Here is a 16888-nt window from a genome sequence, read left to right as displayed (position 1 = left end):
CTGGGCGCGTGTGTGTGTGTGCCCAAAATCCTGAGAGGAGAATAGAGGAAAGGATATTGTGGTGTGGCTATCCTCTCTGGAGGGAGATATTTCTCCCTTTCTGTCTCTCTGGCAAGTGCACATGCCCTATAACAAAAATCTCTTTAAAAAAAAAATAAATCCCTTCCCAGGAGATTCTTTTCCAAATTGTATACAATAATGGAGGACCTATGCCCTATCATTACACATGCACACATGACTTAATAAATGGTAATGGGGATCAAAATTTAGAGTAAGACAGGATCTTCCACTCCATCAGAATTCTACCCCTTAGATTCTCTCTTCCTTTTGAATCTGTTTTCCTTTCCCTTTTCAATGATGTTGGCCAAAGGACCATAGCTATCTTTACTCTGGGTTTGTACAAAATCTAGCTTTCTAAAATTTCCCATATGTTTTGAAGTGGACATCTGTTGTTTTGCATGCCTCCTCAAGAACACTGCTCCATCACTTCTGCCTTTGCTCTCCTACATCACCAATTTCCTTTCTCTTCTCCACTTGATCATTCCATCAACATACAAATGTCTTCCACTTAAAAAACAACAAAAAACTTCTCTTAACTCAGCCGTCCTTTTTCAGCTATTATTTCATTTCTTCACCCTCTCTTATTACAAAACACATAGAAATAGACTGTGTTCTTGTTTGATATTTGAAGTCATAAATTCCTTTCTTCTTAGTCTCACTTGAACAGACTGTGGGGGGTGGAGGACTGGGGCAGAGAAGGGGGCCTTTCTTCACCTTTAAACCACTTAAACTGCTTATGTTAAGGCTTCCACATGGTTAAATCCAAAGGTCAGTTCTTATTTCCACTTAACCTCTCTTCATTTGAGTGATCTTTCCCCTCTGGAGGTACTTTATTCCCTTTGCTTCCAAAATAACCAGATTCTCTTAGACTGCTTCATTGGCTGATTTTTCTGTTTCTAGTTTTCCTTGCTGATTTCTTATCACCACCCTGACATCTAAACATTGAAGTATCTCATTCTTGGAACTCTTTTCAATGTTCTTTCCTTTTCATCCACTTTTTTGGCTTTAAATACCATCTATGTACTGATAACTCTCCAGCCAAGAACTCCCACCTAAATTCCAGACTCACACAATTGCCTATCAACATCTCCGCTTTGAGTTGGAATAGGACTGTCAAATTTAATATGTCTAAAATTGAACTCTTAGTCTCATACAAACCTGTTCCTCCCTCAATTTTCTTCATCTCAGTTAATGGCAACTCCAACCTTCCAGGTACTCTTGCCAAAAACATGAGAGTTCTACTTGATTCTTTCTCTCACTTTTCCCTTCCCGCAATTACGGTGGCATTGTCTTTTGAATATATTCATGAGACAGAATTAGGGTCAGGCAGTGGCACAGTGGTTAAATGTGATACTTTGCAAGGTTAGCCCACATGGGAAAGTCCTAAATTCAAATCTGAAGACCTCCCCAAGTACACAAAGCCTGCAGGGGCCCATGATCTAGGGCTGACTGAAGCTGAGGGTGGATCACAACATCGAGAGCCTGTTAAGTCTTAATTTTTCTATGCAAAAAATGTGTCTTGACTTTCCAAACAATATATATATTGTATATGTATATATATATGTATGTATATATACACATATATATATATATACACACATACAGTTTAGACCAAAGTGATAATAGTGGGCTTATGAAAGGGATATATATATATCCCCTTTTCATAAGCCCACTATTATCACTTTGGTCTAAACAATTAATATCTTTAATCCAGATTATTGTTCTCTTACCTAATCTGCTTCTTCCTTTCAGTCTATACTTTTACATGTCAGCTAGATCATGTTACTTCCTGGCTCAAACTCTCCAATGGTTTCTCATATTAGTCAATAGCCCACAAGGCATTAACAATCTGTTTGTTGGGAACCAGCAGTTAGCGTAATGGCTATGTCGCTGGACTCCCACGTGGTCGACCACGGTTCGTGTCCCGGACCCGATGGCTTAAAACTCACGCCGGGCGCGTGCGCGTGCGTGCCCAAGATCCCGAGAGGAGAATGTAGGAGAAGGGATTGCGGCGTGACCATCCCTCCTGGGGGTGATTTCTCGCTTTCTGTCTCTATGTCTCTCTCTGTCTGTCTGGCAAGCGCACGCGCCCTACAGTGAAAATCTCTCCAAAAAAAAAAAAATCTGTTTGTTTGCATATTTGTTTGATGAAATACAGGGACCCCTGACAGGGTCTTGCCAAGCCGCCCTCCTTCCCCTAGCCTTCCAGCCAGCCAGGATCATGGGCATGCCCACTGGTGTACCCAGTATGTTCAGGTCAACCTGGAATTCCAACTTTAGGCCTTCCATATAGCTACAGCATCATCCTACAGCATCATCCTGCAGCATCCCGTTACTTGTGTCACCACAGCTGGGAAGATATTTTACAATTTTTGACCCCATCCCTTACTCTTCCCTGGTTCACTTTGCAAGGTAAAAACTCAGGGTACACGGCAGTCCTCTTTCCTTTTCCCCATTTGTCCACATAGCTATTTCCTGATATACTTAGTCTTAAATGCTCCCTTCTCAGAATGATCTTCTCTAGTAAACCAACATAAAATTATAGCATCCTTCCTACCAGCAACCCTACTCTATTATTCTTCCCTGACATTTTCCTTCACAGCATATATCATCATCTGAAATAATACCTATTTTATTAATGTAGTTGTTTATTCTATCTCCCTCCAACTACAATGCAAAACCTAACACAGCAAGAATTTTTGTGTCTATTATTTACTGCTATATACCTGGAATCTAAAACAAGTTTGCATACAGTAGATACTTAGTAAATATTTGTTGAATAAATGAATGAATCCTCTGCACATCTAATTCTTATATTAGTACCTCAATTTTCCTTCATAGAACTGTTATTTTTCAGTTCATATGGTTTAATTAGTGCTAATTTTACCTATTCAACTTCAGACCTAGTATGTTCCTGGTATATTTTTACTTCCATCTCTCACCCATAGCACATAATTGGTATTAGGAAGGCCCATAACACAAAACCATCAAATGATTCTCAACTCTCAGATTTCTGTTAAGATTATTAGGAAAGAAAGGCTATTTTTTCTTTCTTTTTAAATTTATTTTTTCCTTTCATGAGAAAGAGAAAAGTACCCTCAGCAGGGCCTTACATTATAATCTTCCTCACATTCTTCCCAGTTAAACAGGATCACCTGTACAAACTGACTTGGGAACTGAATCCTGATCCTCTATATGGCTTCAGCACTCCAGAGCATTACACTACTGCCATGCCACCACAGCTGGGCTGGGAAGACTCTCTTTCTAATGAGGTTGCTGATCTGTAGGATACCAGCTCAAAGTTGTTGAAAGTCATCTTGCCACTATGAGAGGAGGTAATCTAGAGAATGAAACTAGCACATGGGAAAGCAAGAAATACCAAAAAAAAAAAAAGAGAGAGAGAAAGAGGCTGACTTCAAGAACTTGGATTCAGCTATGTTTGAGTCAACTTAAACTTGATTTTTTTCCACTGACAGCAAAAAGAATACTTACAAGATCAGATTCTACTCCCAGTGTACAACTTATGCTAATGTGGCAGTGCCTCTTTTTCTTCTTCTTCATATAGCTTCTGTTTACTTGGCTAGCCAGCTCTTCTTACTAGTCCAAGTCAAACCTAGTGTATAAATTCCCCTAAGTGCTTCCTCAGTCTTCTGAAAAATAAACTGATCAGGAAGTCAAGATTTTTCTTTGCTTTTAATAGGATGAACTTTTAATAGACATGGGGATCCTTATGGCTCCTCCTCTGTGACTTATATCTGTGTTTGTTTTTTCCAGTAGTCAGAATATCAATATGCAGAAAATCTGTGTGGTTGGGAGGCTTCAGTGTCCCCCTGTAGACAGTCACTTGTATTTCTCCCTCTTTAGCCTGAACTAAATGATTTACATGATCTGTGTTCTTGAGTTTCTAAATCTCCTTATTGGTGAACTTTATGAAGTCAGGAAACATTTACTGAGTCCAGCTTCATGCTCAGTACTTTCCAAGAGGCTAGAAATATAAAGATAAATTTTATTTTGCTATCTACCTTCTTTTGTCACATGGTAGTTAACAAATAAGTGGATAGACTGATATGTAGAACCACTTGAATATTTATTTCCTTAGAGTAGGATTTACTTAGTGTTAACATATTTCGGTCCACTCCTACAAGACTCAGTGATTATGATAACAATGACTTTAACTTATAAAATGCTGACTGACAAAATATGCAATGATTAATTTATATTATCACTATTCCAGTCAATGATCTTCAGGTGGAAAGGAACAAAGACCAACTCAAGTTAGGAACTTACTGTGTACAGCAATGAAAGTGTTGTCGTGTCAAAACAATAATACCCACAAGTAACTACTGTAATAGCGAATGCCAGAAAGGAGTTCTGCATCCATGGAACCTGGGGATTTAACAACAGGAATTTGTCAACCATGACCCATTTGCATTATCATTAATTATCATGACTCAGTGGTATTCCACATGCCTCTTTTTTCTGTTGTCTTCTGATCAGTTGGCCTATTTTGGTTCATCAGCTGAAGGCTAAGTTCACAAAAGCATGATGTATTGACATTGGCACTCAGTGTGGGAAACACTATGGCAGTGATAGAAACTGGGGAGAATTTAAGGGAACATGAAGACTTATCTAAAGGGGACTATAATTGTTGCTGTGTGGGAATAATGATTTATTGTTGCCATGATATGAATTTTCACAAGAAGCTGGAAATCCTGAGTGAAATTTCTTTATTTTTAAAGGGTGGCGACTAAGTGAAATAATAACAAATACATAAAATAAAACAATTTTTAAAAATCAATTAATTAAAACAAAAAACTTTGACTGTCTTTCTCTTTCTCTTTCAGAGACTGTATGCACTGTATGGCAAAAACCTTAAAAAAAAAATAGGCCCACTTACAAAGCTGGCCCCTGGCTGACATCTGGAAACTTTGATTTTAAGTGGGTTCCCAGTATTCCCACCATTTAGAGTAACTCACTGTGCCTAGCTATTTGAACAAACAGGATGGTTTGTGCTGACCACCTGCTTTTCCTTCATGGAATCTGGGATTTGGGGATGTTCCTGGAAGAGGCTGCCTACATGACCAATGCCGAGTTAAAATCTCAAGCCCAGAGTCACTGATAAGCCATCTGACTGGCAACTTTCCATACATTTTGGCACAACTCACACTGCTGGAACAATTGAGGACATCCCATGTGATTCCCTGGGAGAAGGCCCTCAGAAGTGTGTGCCTGGTTTAGCCTGGACCTACACCTATGGGCCTTTTCCCTTAGTTGATTTTGCTTTGTATCTTTTGTCATAATAAATCATAACCATGAGTACTATGATCTGCTGAGTCCTGTAAGTGAATTGTTGAACCTGGGGAGAGGAGTGGTCTTGGAGACCCCTTGACACAAAGAAACAAAAACAAAACCTATCTTTGAGCCAAATCCAGCCCATAGAGTATTGCTTATCAACCTTGAACTGAAGTGAAGAATTGCCAGGGACAGGACAGGCACCACCCATAACCAAAACATTTTTGTATGCATCATCTCACTTAATCTTTATAATTCTGCAAGATGTATGTTTTTATAACCCCATTATATAGATGTGTAAATTGTGGCTCTGAGAACTTAAGTACATACAAAGTTATATAACCTGTAAGTGGAAGAGACAGGACTCAAATAGCTAAATCCTGTTTTATTTCCACATTATTCATCATGAAATTATATTTCCTCTTCCATATTAAAATTTTAGAAACTACTTTGTTTATTTTCCATTTTTTATACATAGCATTTATATCTCTGGAGCTAAAAGTATTCTTATTACTTTTCTTCCTTGTAATATTTGCTTTTCTCTCATTTCATTCTAATCTTCTTTATCAGCTGTGGATAAGGTTTTCTGAACCAGTAAGAAAAGAAAGAGAAGGAAGGTGGTAATGGGCACAGGCAAGTGACAGGAAGGACAGCTCGACAGCTGGACCTGCCTATACTACTAGGTCAGTTATGCCAATAGTAGGCTCCTAAGTAGTGTGGGGAATGTAGGGTGAATCTGGGCTGAGGTTCACATTCATGAGGCAATACAACAATTACTATCCCTCTGACTACAAGTACTACATAATTAGGGGGTAGTGATAGCTGTGCTAGAAGGATCTCTGGGGTCTGAAGCAAGATCTCATCCAACATCTGGGAAACATGACATAGTTCAGTATCAGAATAACAGGGTAAGAAATGGATACACAGGTTGTCAAGGTCCTAGCTGGAGTCCAGGGCAGAGCTATACTCTCAGATAGAAAATCGGCATGAAAATCAAGAAACTAAGAAGCTGTACCCTCCCCTGAACTCCTAGAGTAGGGGAAAGGGCAGTCGGATGGTTGAACTAGTACTCCAGAGTTTCTTTCTTGTCCACTGAATATCAAGCTTAGAACAAGACAAACTCCAGCCTCTTTCTTCTAACCTTCTGCCTTCTTGAATAGCCTTCTGTGTAATGATGAAACTGATAAGCTCATAATGCTGAAGGCCTTTATCATCTGTTTCTGAGCAGAACTAAACATGGTCAAGACTGATACTTACCAGAGGAATAAATCATAATAGATTTGCCTAGTTTTGCAATGACCATCACATCTTTGGAAAGATTGAATTAAATATATATAAACTCAAAATGATACTCATGCAGATACCATTTCAATGGACTCTTGAAGTTATATACTTGCTAATGTAAAGAGTCACATTGCCAATGTAAATAAGTATTCCTGTACTGATTGCTTTATGCATGTTTCAACTGTAGGAACTCTTTCGGTTATTGTGTCATTTGAAAAGTCATAGAAAAACAGAAAAACACGTCATGACTTTTCTAACGACCCAATATAATTATGTATCCACTAATACCTGTTAAATTTCTACCACATGTGCCTCATGGTTGCTGTAGTCATAATGACAGACATTGATTGAGCACTTGCTCTGTAATCTGTACTGTTGCATGTATATGCATTAACTCTTTACTGCTCATAGTAACTCTATGAGGTAAGCATAATAATTATATCCTTTTCTCAGGGAGGAGTCCAAGGTTCAGTTGCACAGATTCAATACAACTTTCAGTCGTACCTAAAAATGCCCCTCACTTCAAGCAATAGACCACTAGAAAGAGAGATAAGACACATTCATACATAAACAGCCAGTTGTGCTGCTTCCCCACACTTCCAACTCAAAGGCTGCTTTGATCCTGTATCTATTGTACGTTTGCCCTTTGTTGCATTTGGCATCTAAGCTACTCTAGCGCCACCTGTTGATCATAACGTGAAATGTTCTGACCCAGTATCTGATATAATTTTATTTCTTCTTCTAGTAGGTTGAGTCCTACACCCCATTTTATTTCTAGCTTTAAAGTGTTCACATATTCCACATAACATTTGTTTATCATTTATATCTGAGGAAAAGATAGGCTGTGAGACTGGTTTATGGTCAAACACTAAGAAATATCCAGTTTTATACAGTTCCAGCCATCTCTAGACAAAAGAGTATTGCAACATAAAAATATAGACATCACTACTAGATTTTCCATAATATATAAGGGAATTATCAATAAATTTCAGAAGACAGTAAATTCACCTGTCCCTTAAAATATTATATGCAACTGTTACAAAGCCACAGCAAATGTCTTATAAAATGCAATTTTATTTTATATTATTCTGCTACTATATAGGTCTTCATATTTTTAAAGTTTTAAAAAATTATTTAATTTTATTACTTATGATGATGATGATGATGATTTTAATTTGACCAGCGAGAGAGAGAGAGGGAAAGTGAGGAAGCAAGCCTCCAGGTCCAGGACTCAAACTGCAGTAGGCCACGTAGGAGTCTAGCACCTTAACCACCATGACACCTGCTGGCCCCATTTCAAGGCTTTTTGAGGATTCATTCAATGATTAACACACAAAATAATGGTCCAACTCTCTCAGTAACAGTCATTAGAAACTTGACACCCTCTCATGTGTGCACAGATCTGCATGGAAAAGTACTACAGTTTTAGTCATGGATTTACATAATTTGATTTATTTTTGTGTATTAAGTAATGACATACACTTTAATTTGCTAAAAGTAATGCTTGTATCTTATTAGGAACATGCTACTTCTATCCCATTGTAAAGTGAATACCACAACTGCAAAGGCAGGAGGTATAAGTGAATTTTTGTTAAAAAGGGGAATTATCAACTCAAACAGCAGCAAGTGAAGAGTGAATAAGGAAATCTCCTGTTGCCACCTACATACATGATCTCCATAAAGTATTATAGAGGGGACATTTTAATTCCCTCCCAATCCAGAAATGCCATATACTTTTCCATTCAGTCTAATATTTCTGAATTCCTACTAAGTAATATATGAAGAACATGGAAAAATTATTTATTGAAAAGGAAACCCCTGAAGAATAAGTGAGGGAATGTGGAAATTAAGAAGTTGTGTAGAACGCTCTTTAACTGTAATTACTTTTTTTATATTCACAGTAATATAAAACACAATCACTGACAGAATTAGTTCAGATTACTTAAATACCAGACACATTTTTAGTCCTCTACATCAGTGTTTGGAAATTATATTTATATGAAATGAAGCCAGTACTACTTTTCTATAGCAGTAACTGCACCAGAACAGCCAAGACAAACAAATCAAGGAGTGGAGTTTTCCAAAAGCTGCAGTGCAAACGACTGTCAACAGTCAATCCCATATGCATGAATAAGTTTCTTTGGTATGGGAAATCCAAGTGGAATAAGCAATAGTGATGTGTAAAAAGCTTTTTTGAAGAAAAGAAAGATGACAGATTGGGTCCATTTACTTTCTGTCCCTTCTGCCACATCACATTCTTCTGCACTGTCTGATGGGCATAATAATAGGTTGTCTCTATAAGCAACTGCACTATAGGGGTGCTGTCTTTCTATGAGTCTGTAGTCAGTGTGTCAAGTGTGTCTGCAATTGCCTCACCAAATGACGTTTTATCCAGCATACAGGCAAGTTCTGGGTTAGTAAGGATCTCATAATGAATACAGAAAATTTAAGAGCCCCACATAGATTGGATGTGGGGTTTGAATCTTTTTCTTGCTTATAACAGATTGTCTGTTGGGAAGCTCTTTTGGCATTGTCCATCGTTTTATTTCAATTACGGTCACATGCCAAAGAGGTACTTGGAGTAATCTCCATCTATTTTCAGATAAAAGATCTTACTTTTTGGCTTGGTTGCATTGGCTGTTTGCCTCTTGATTCCAAATTTCAGTATCCCACATGGCTGATTGCATTATTTGAGTTCCACACTCTGCAGCTTGAAAACCATACTGGGTGCATGTGTGCTTGTACCCAAAGTCCCAAGAGTAGAATGAAGGAGAGAGAGAGATTGTGGCATGGTCATTCTGGGGGTTGGGGGGCAGTACGGGTATGCTTTCTCACTTCCTCTCTCTTTGTCCCTATAACAAATTTAAAATGAATAAATATAAATATAAAACACTCTCACAAACACATTCACAGACCACAAAAAAAAAAGGAAGAAAGAAAATATTAATTTAGCTCGCTCTCACACAAATTCCCCTATTCCCTTTTCTTGTGAATTCAGAGTACTCTCAATGTACCTACCAACCATGAGGTCATGCTTTCAACCTACCTATAAGAAAGTCTCCACAATGAGGATAAGACCAACGATGAGAGCTCAAATCCAAAGTGTTTAAAAGTGCTCAAAGCCTCCATGAATCACCATGAAGTCTTCACTTATAACCTTCATTCTTCTCCACTTAAACCTCAATTTCTATAAGCACCAAAAATTGAGGTAACGATTTCTTAGGCATCGATTCATAGAATAGTAGCGTGGGAAGGAGGCTTAGAGATCGTTTAGAGTTCAACCATTTTGCTTATAGTTCTCTGTTTGCCACCTACAATTTATTTCACAGGGATCCATTAGCGGATTGCCTAGCTGGGCCTCCTTGTCTGTGCTTTTACTCCTAAAGGAAGGCCTGTTTGAGTCACTGGGCAGGCTTCATCAATCGGGAAGGGCAAATTTTGATTCCTTCTGACGGGTCTCAGTTCTCTACACCGTGTGATGGGTTAACTTCTGGACTTTTGTGGCCCTCTAGTTTCTCCTGTCACACTAAGGACACTATGTAAGACACTAAGGGTCACACAGCAGTCAACTGCTCTGAACTTAGGGTTTCAGTGGCATTTCCAAAGACTTTCAGTGTTTTCTCACTGACTCTTCTCTAACTAGTGTCTAAGAAAAATAAAATAAAATTTCACTTTTATTGAAGACTTCTTCCTCTTGACCCATTTTTGTTTTTTAAGCTTATTTTTTATTCATGATAGAGAATGCATGCATAAGCATGAGAGAAATACAGACACTTTTAACAGGGTCCTGTCATGCTGCAGTCCTCTTTCCCCAGCCCTCCAGCTCATCAGAATTTCAGGTGCACAGGCAAACCAACCTGGGGAATCCAAACCTGCAATCAGTCATATGGCTTCCAATACTGCAGTTTTAGTTTGCACCACCAGACTGGGCCTTGATCCATTATTTCTGTCAATGGCAGAGTCAAGAGGTACCTTGGGATTGCTGGTCCCATAATTTCATCAGTATCCCCTCCCCAATTCTTTGACACTGACCTTTGACATTCCCTAAGTTTAATGTTCACAGTTTTAAAGCCCTTCTTCCAACCAATCTACATCCTCTAAATCCATCCTAAATAGAAGTTGTGGACATGCCATTGATTCCTAGAGAAGTGTAGTAGAATTTTTTTAGAGGATTATTTATTTTATTTATTTATTATTATTTTTTAACTTGCTATAGTAATCAGAGAGAGAGGGAAATTGTGAAAGCAAGACACCAGGCCCAAGACTTGAACCATGGTTGACCATGTGGGAGCCCAGTGCCACAACCAGTGTGCCATCTGCTGATACCCCGAGGAGAATGTTTTAAAAAAAAGAGGCGGGGGATTTTCTGTCTTTCTTGAAGCCCACCCATCCTCAGAAACCCTTATTCTCCTAAAGTGTATGTAATTATTGGCCTTTGATCTCATTTCTAATTTGCCTTGTGTCCAGGGGCAAGAGAATCCTGAGTCAGAACCTAACTTCGCTTTTAGGTTACTTCAGGTGATTTTCATTGAGGATGATGTGGATTAGTTTGTAGAATGAGGGTAAGGGCTTTCTTAGTTTCATTATGGACAGGTTCCTTCTCTAATTAGTATCTTTCCGTTCCTTTTAGTGGGTATAGAAACAGGAAGGACTTTCTCTAAAAAAAATTTCTTTTACCATAATCTTTCCTATATTTTGATTTTACATATGAAGAAATTGAGGGATAGAGAGACCAAATAATGTGGTTAGATTTACACACCAGAGAGTAGCTGAATAGAGAACTGAATCCAGAGTTTCTGCCTCAGACACTAAGGACTTATTCTCCTGCTTTGTTTAAAAACAAATATTACAACTTCTTGGTTTCTTTTATTTTCTTTTCCTTTCTTTTTTTTTTTTTTCTTTTCCTATAAGGCACATGCAACTGGCAGGAGAGAGACAAGAAAGAAGGAAAGCAAGAAACAACCCCCACCCCCCTGTGCCCCAGGAGGGGAAAGGCCACACCACAAGCCCTTCTCCTTCGTACTTCTCTCTGGATTTTGGGCACGCAGGCACACATGTGCACAGCATATTTTTCCAGCCTCCAGGTCTAGGACTCATACCACGTATTTGGCCATGTGGGATCTAGTGCCTTAACAACTATACCACCTGTTGGCCCTGCGTCAGCTTTTAAAACTATTTATCATTTAAAAATACTTGATTATTTAAACTTCATTATGGATCCCACTAAATGGCTTCACTTAAGAAGTGGATTATTATTTAAATAAAGTTTTCTATGAGATATTTTTTCTAAATCTAAATTTTCAATTTCCTTTTGAATCTTTAGTCTAGCACTTAACCCTATGCAAAGATTTCAGGATACCAGTTCAACATTATAACATTCTTATGTGGGAACAAAGTAATTCCAGGTCTTTCTATTAAAGAGAAAGTCTACACACAATAAATGAGGGAATTTAATGGCATCTAGAATTAGTCTGAAAGAATAGCCCTTTCTATCAACAATTCAAGAATCCATGCTCTTAGCTCAGTATTTAGACCCATAATCTGAGAAACTCAAATTACTCATGACATGCCTTTTCTTGTTGTTTTTTTTTTTGCCATAGGATGCATGCTCTCATGAAAGAGAGAGAGAGAAAGAGAGAGAGAGAGGGAAAATGAGAAATCACTCCCTGGCAGTGGGGGGAATGGCCCTGCTGCAGTCTGTTGTCTTCCATTCTCCTCTCGGGATTTTAGGCACACGTGCACACAAGCCCAATGTGAATTTTTATGCCATCAGATATGAAACTTGAACCATGGTCAGTCATATGGGAATCCAGCACCTTAACCACCACACCACCTGCTGACCCCAAGACATACTTTTAAAATTATGCTTTACTTATTACTATTGCAGCACCTACCTTTTGTCTGGAGTATTAATTAAAGCTGCAGATAAAATTTTGTTGGACCATTTGAAATATTAAGTTATACGAATACTATTTAATAACAACAAAGACAAATATTCCCAAGTTGGGAAACATTTGTCTAATGAATTGCTGTTGAGGTGGGGGCAGGGGGTGAGCCCATTTTCAAACACTTTAGGGTTTTCATGAAAAAAATAATAACAAGAGCTACCATTTACTGAGCACTTGTGCTAACCATTGCCTTGAATAGTTTATAAACATGTTATTTAATCTTCACAATAAACCTGTGAGGCAGGCATACCTTTATAGGTGAGGAAGCAGAGTTTGTGAATGGTTAGTAGCACTGGTAAGGTCAGTCACACAGCTAATGGGATATCTGGGATTTAAATCCAGGTTGATCCAATCACAAAGGTGGAGCATTTAACCATCATGCATTGTACCATCTGGTGCTTTCTAATTCCTGAAAGGCAAGGTGCTATGCTTATATTTCCTCCAAATGTCTTTCTCAGTCTCCCAGAAAAGTAGAAATTGGCTATTGGTACTCTGCTTCTTTTCCTCCTCTGAGTAATATATATTTTGGTGCAAGTCTGTCCCATTTCTTCACCTTCTGCCATTCACGTGTTTATTTCGACCGTCAGTCTAGAGCTCCTTGTTCCACCTTTGTTCTATTTGCCCCTTTCCTATCCTTCTCCATTACACCTCTCCAACTGAGCCATTCTCTTCCAAGGAAAGCTTATTGGCTACACTGCCCAGATGAGGTTTCCAACTATTTCCTAGGCAGCCCTTTCCATTAGCAATTATGTGTAACATAGACTTGTGCTTGTCCTTTACCTTGAGGATGTAGTTATTTTGTTTCACCCAAACCATCAGCTCCTTAAAAATGATTATAATTGGGTTATTCAGTTTTGGTATTTGGGAGTATTTTTTGGTGAAACATGATTATTAAAAATAAAGTGAATGGGTCCTACGGGCAGCATGGTTGTTAAGGCACTGGACTCCCACATGGCCAACTGCAGTTTGAGTCCTGGATCTGGCAGCTTGCTTTCTTACTTTCTCTCTCTCGCTCTGTCTCTCTCTGGTGAATTAGAAAAATAAAAATAAAAAATAAGTAATACTTTAAAAAATAATAAACTAAAGTGCAAAACTTGTTAGAATTCACATTTTAAAAATAAAATGGATTGAAGGGCCAGCAAGTAGCATAGTGGCTAAGATGCTAGACTCCCACATGGCTAACCACAATTCAAGTCCCGGACCTGGTGGCTTGAATCATGCTATGGGACTGTTCATTGGCATGTCTTGAAGATGCCACCCAAAGGAAAAAGTGGTAAAAGGGGAAAAGAGGGGAAAAGGGGAACAGCATCTGGGAGTGATCGTGCTGACAAGAAGGCTTAGGGTTCCAAAGGTGGTGGCAATGCAATAAAGGTCAGACACATTCTATGTGAAAAACACAGCAAAATTATGGGAGCCATAGAAAAGTTAAAATCTGGATTGAGATTCAATGAAGTGGCCATACAATGTAGTGAAGATAAAACCAGGCAAGGGGGTGACTTGGGTTGGATGACAAGAGGATCCACAGTGGAACCATTTCAAGAAGCAGAATTTGCCTTGACAGTCAGTGGGATGAATAAATCTGTGTTTACAGACCCACCAATTAAGACAAAATTTGGATATCATATTATCATGGTTGAAGGGAGAAAAAAAAATTACATGGAAGACTTAAAAACAAGAAAGAAAATCATGCTGGGTGTGTGTGTGTGTGTGTGTGTGTGCCCAATGTCCTGAGTGAAGGATTGAGAAGGGACTGTGGTGTGGCCATCTCTGCCTGGGGCTGACTTCTTATTTTCTCTCTCTCTGTCTCTCTACTGCAAGCACATGTGTCCTATGGCAAAAACAAAACAAAACAAAACAAAACAAAACAAAAACTAAAAAAATAAAATTAAAAAATGAGTTGAAATTTTAAGAGAAGTCAATGCAAATAACAGATGTTCTTTTCAGAGAATAATAAGACTGTATCAGATAAGGGGCAGATAGTGACTTGAGATCCCTTTTAGGGCCTTTGATTCCATCGTCATCCTAGGAGTACCAACTGAGTGGCAGGAAGTAGTAGGGTATAGCAGTAGGACAAAGAGGGTGAGTTCAAAGGGCAATGACACATGAATAATGAGAGCCAGAGGTTGAGATGTATAACTGCAGAAACAGAAAGACAAATAATAGCTTCATTTCATCCAAATAGCCAAACTCATGTGAAACACATTCCACTGGATCTCCAGAATCCAGAAGATCCACTAAAGATCCACTATAATTTTATTTTAATCTAGACTATCTTATTAGTATATGCTCCCAAATAAGGCCCAGAAACACTAATGCTTTTCAGATCTAAGAATATTTTGAGGGGCCAGTAGATGGTGCGGTGGTTAAGGTACTGAACTCTCACATGGCCAACCCCATGGTTCGAGTCTCAGATTGGACAGTTTGCTTTCTTACTTTCCCTCTTTCTTTCTCTTTCTCTGTCTCTCTCTGGTGAACACATGTGCCCTATAGCAAATTAAAAGAATAATAAAATAAAATAAATAATTCTTTAAAAAATAATATTTTCAGGTTTTGGTTTGATTTGGCTTGCAGATTAAGATTAAGAAGTGAGTGTTTTTTGTTTTCAGTGGAGAGAATCAAGTCAAATAAACCTGGGAATGCAATTGGAAATAAAAGTCTTGTTGGCAGCATTATGGCAGTGCAATGCTAATAATAGTACCCACAACAATAAATCATAAAGAGGCATTCTACTTGGTTCCACAAATGTTGATGATAAAGCAGATGAAAAGACTAACTCAAATAATAATGGGAAGGAAAAGGAAGCCTGATAAGAAAAAAAGCAGACATTATCTATTATACAATGGAGAGTGTCAAGGTGGAGTAAGCACTTGTCAACCTCTCTCTCTCACTGAACACAACTTAAAACTCTGGATTAATGCACAGAGCAGATATCTGGGGGCTGTCTAAAGTATATGGTCATGAGACCAGCAGTTGGTGTAATAGCTATGGCGTTGGACTCCCATGTAGTCCACCGCAGTTCGAATCCCGGACCCAGTGGCTTAAAACTCATGCTGGGTGTGTGTGTGTGTGTGTGTGCGTGCCCAAGATCCCAAGAGGAGAATGGAGGAGAAGGGATTGTGGCGTGGCCATCCCCCCAGGGGGTGATTTCTCGCTTTCTGTCTCTCTCTTGTCTTTCTGGTGAGCGCACATGCCCTATAGCAAAACCTCTCAAATAAATAAATAAATAAATAAAACCAGTACGTGGTCATAGCAGACTGTGGAAAGGCAACCAGAACTTAAAGTATCTTCAAATGGTGATGAATTACCTGTTATCCCCATCTCTGGTATCTCCAGAAATCTGAAACCACACAATGGGTGCAAAGAAAAAGTTTTCTAAGAAGAGTCTTATATTTTGGTGCAAAAATTGAGAAAGAGAGACTTTATGGGTCAGATAGAGTAATCTCCTTGTTTTTTTCTTTTTTCTCATTATTAGCTATACAGCTCCCAGGCAATCCTGTAATAACAGAAGCAGCCAGGCAGGTGCCTAAAACTCCAAGAAATCTATTTATTACAACTAAATGAACTATAGTCCCAGGAGTGTGAAAAAGAATCCCATACCATCGTTGTTTTTCTTTTTTTCTTTTTCTTTTTTTTTTGGAGAGATTTTTGCTATAGGGCACGTGCGCTCGCCAGAAAGACAGAGAGAGACAGAGAGACAGAAAATGAGAAATCACCCCCCCCGGGGGGGATGGCCACGCCACAATCCCTTCTCCTCCATTCTCCTCTCGGGATCTTGGGCACGCACGCACAAGCACCCAGCGTGAGTTTAAGTCGCCGGGTCCGGGACTCAAACCGTGGTCAACTACATGGAAGTCCAGCGACATAGTCATTACGCTAACTGCTGGCCCACCATCATTTTTTTTATATATATTTTCTCACTACTCTGCCCCAAATGCAGATGCAGAGTGTAAAGTGCACAGCGGAGGGAGGAATCTAAAGCCCTGAATTTCTAGCCAGTGAACCAGAAAGGAGATACTAAGAGCTTGAAAATATGAAGGAGATTTTATATATTATAAGGCTCAAGAAAATAATCCCATAAAAACTCACAGGCTAACCTCCAGGCTGCACAAGCATGGATCTTCCCTAAAACACTATACTAAAGGATCTGTTAACTGAACTACAGGATAAACCACGACACAGATCTAAGACTGGCCACTAGGTGGCCCAAACCAAGGACATTCAAATAGCATTGCCATAGCTATCAACACTGATCTGAATTGGAACCATAGTCCACGAAACTTGTAGTCTGACTCAAACTGGATTAT

The 16888-nt window shown here is 38.8% G+C and overlaps 1 pseudogene; it reads left to right on the top strand.

Moving 5' to 3' along the window:
* The first annotated feature begins 13835 nt into the window (after positions 1-13835).
* LOC114006790 (peptidyl-prolyl cis-trans isomerase NIMA-interacting 4 pseudogene) lies at positions 13836-14225 on the top strand (annotated as a pseudogene).
* Positions 14226-16888: the final 2663 nt, after the last annotated feature.

The sequence above is a fragment of the Tupaia chinensis genome, unplaced genomic scaffold, assembly GCF_000334495.1.
Source record: "Tupaia chinensis unplaced genomic scaffold, TupChi_1.0 Scaffold000085_1, whole genome shotgun sequence".
Classification (NCBI taxonomy): domain Eukaryota; kingdom Metazoa; phylum Chordata; class Mammalia; order Scandentia; family Tupaiidae; genus Tupaia; species Tupaia belangeri.
This window is presented reverse-complemented; position numbering and strand designations above follow the sequence as displayed.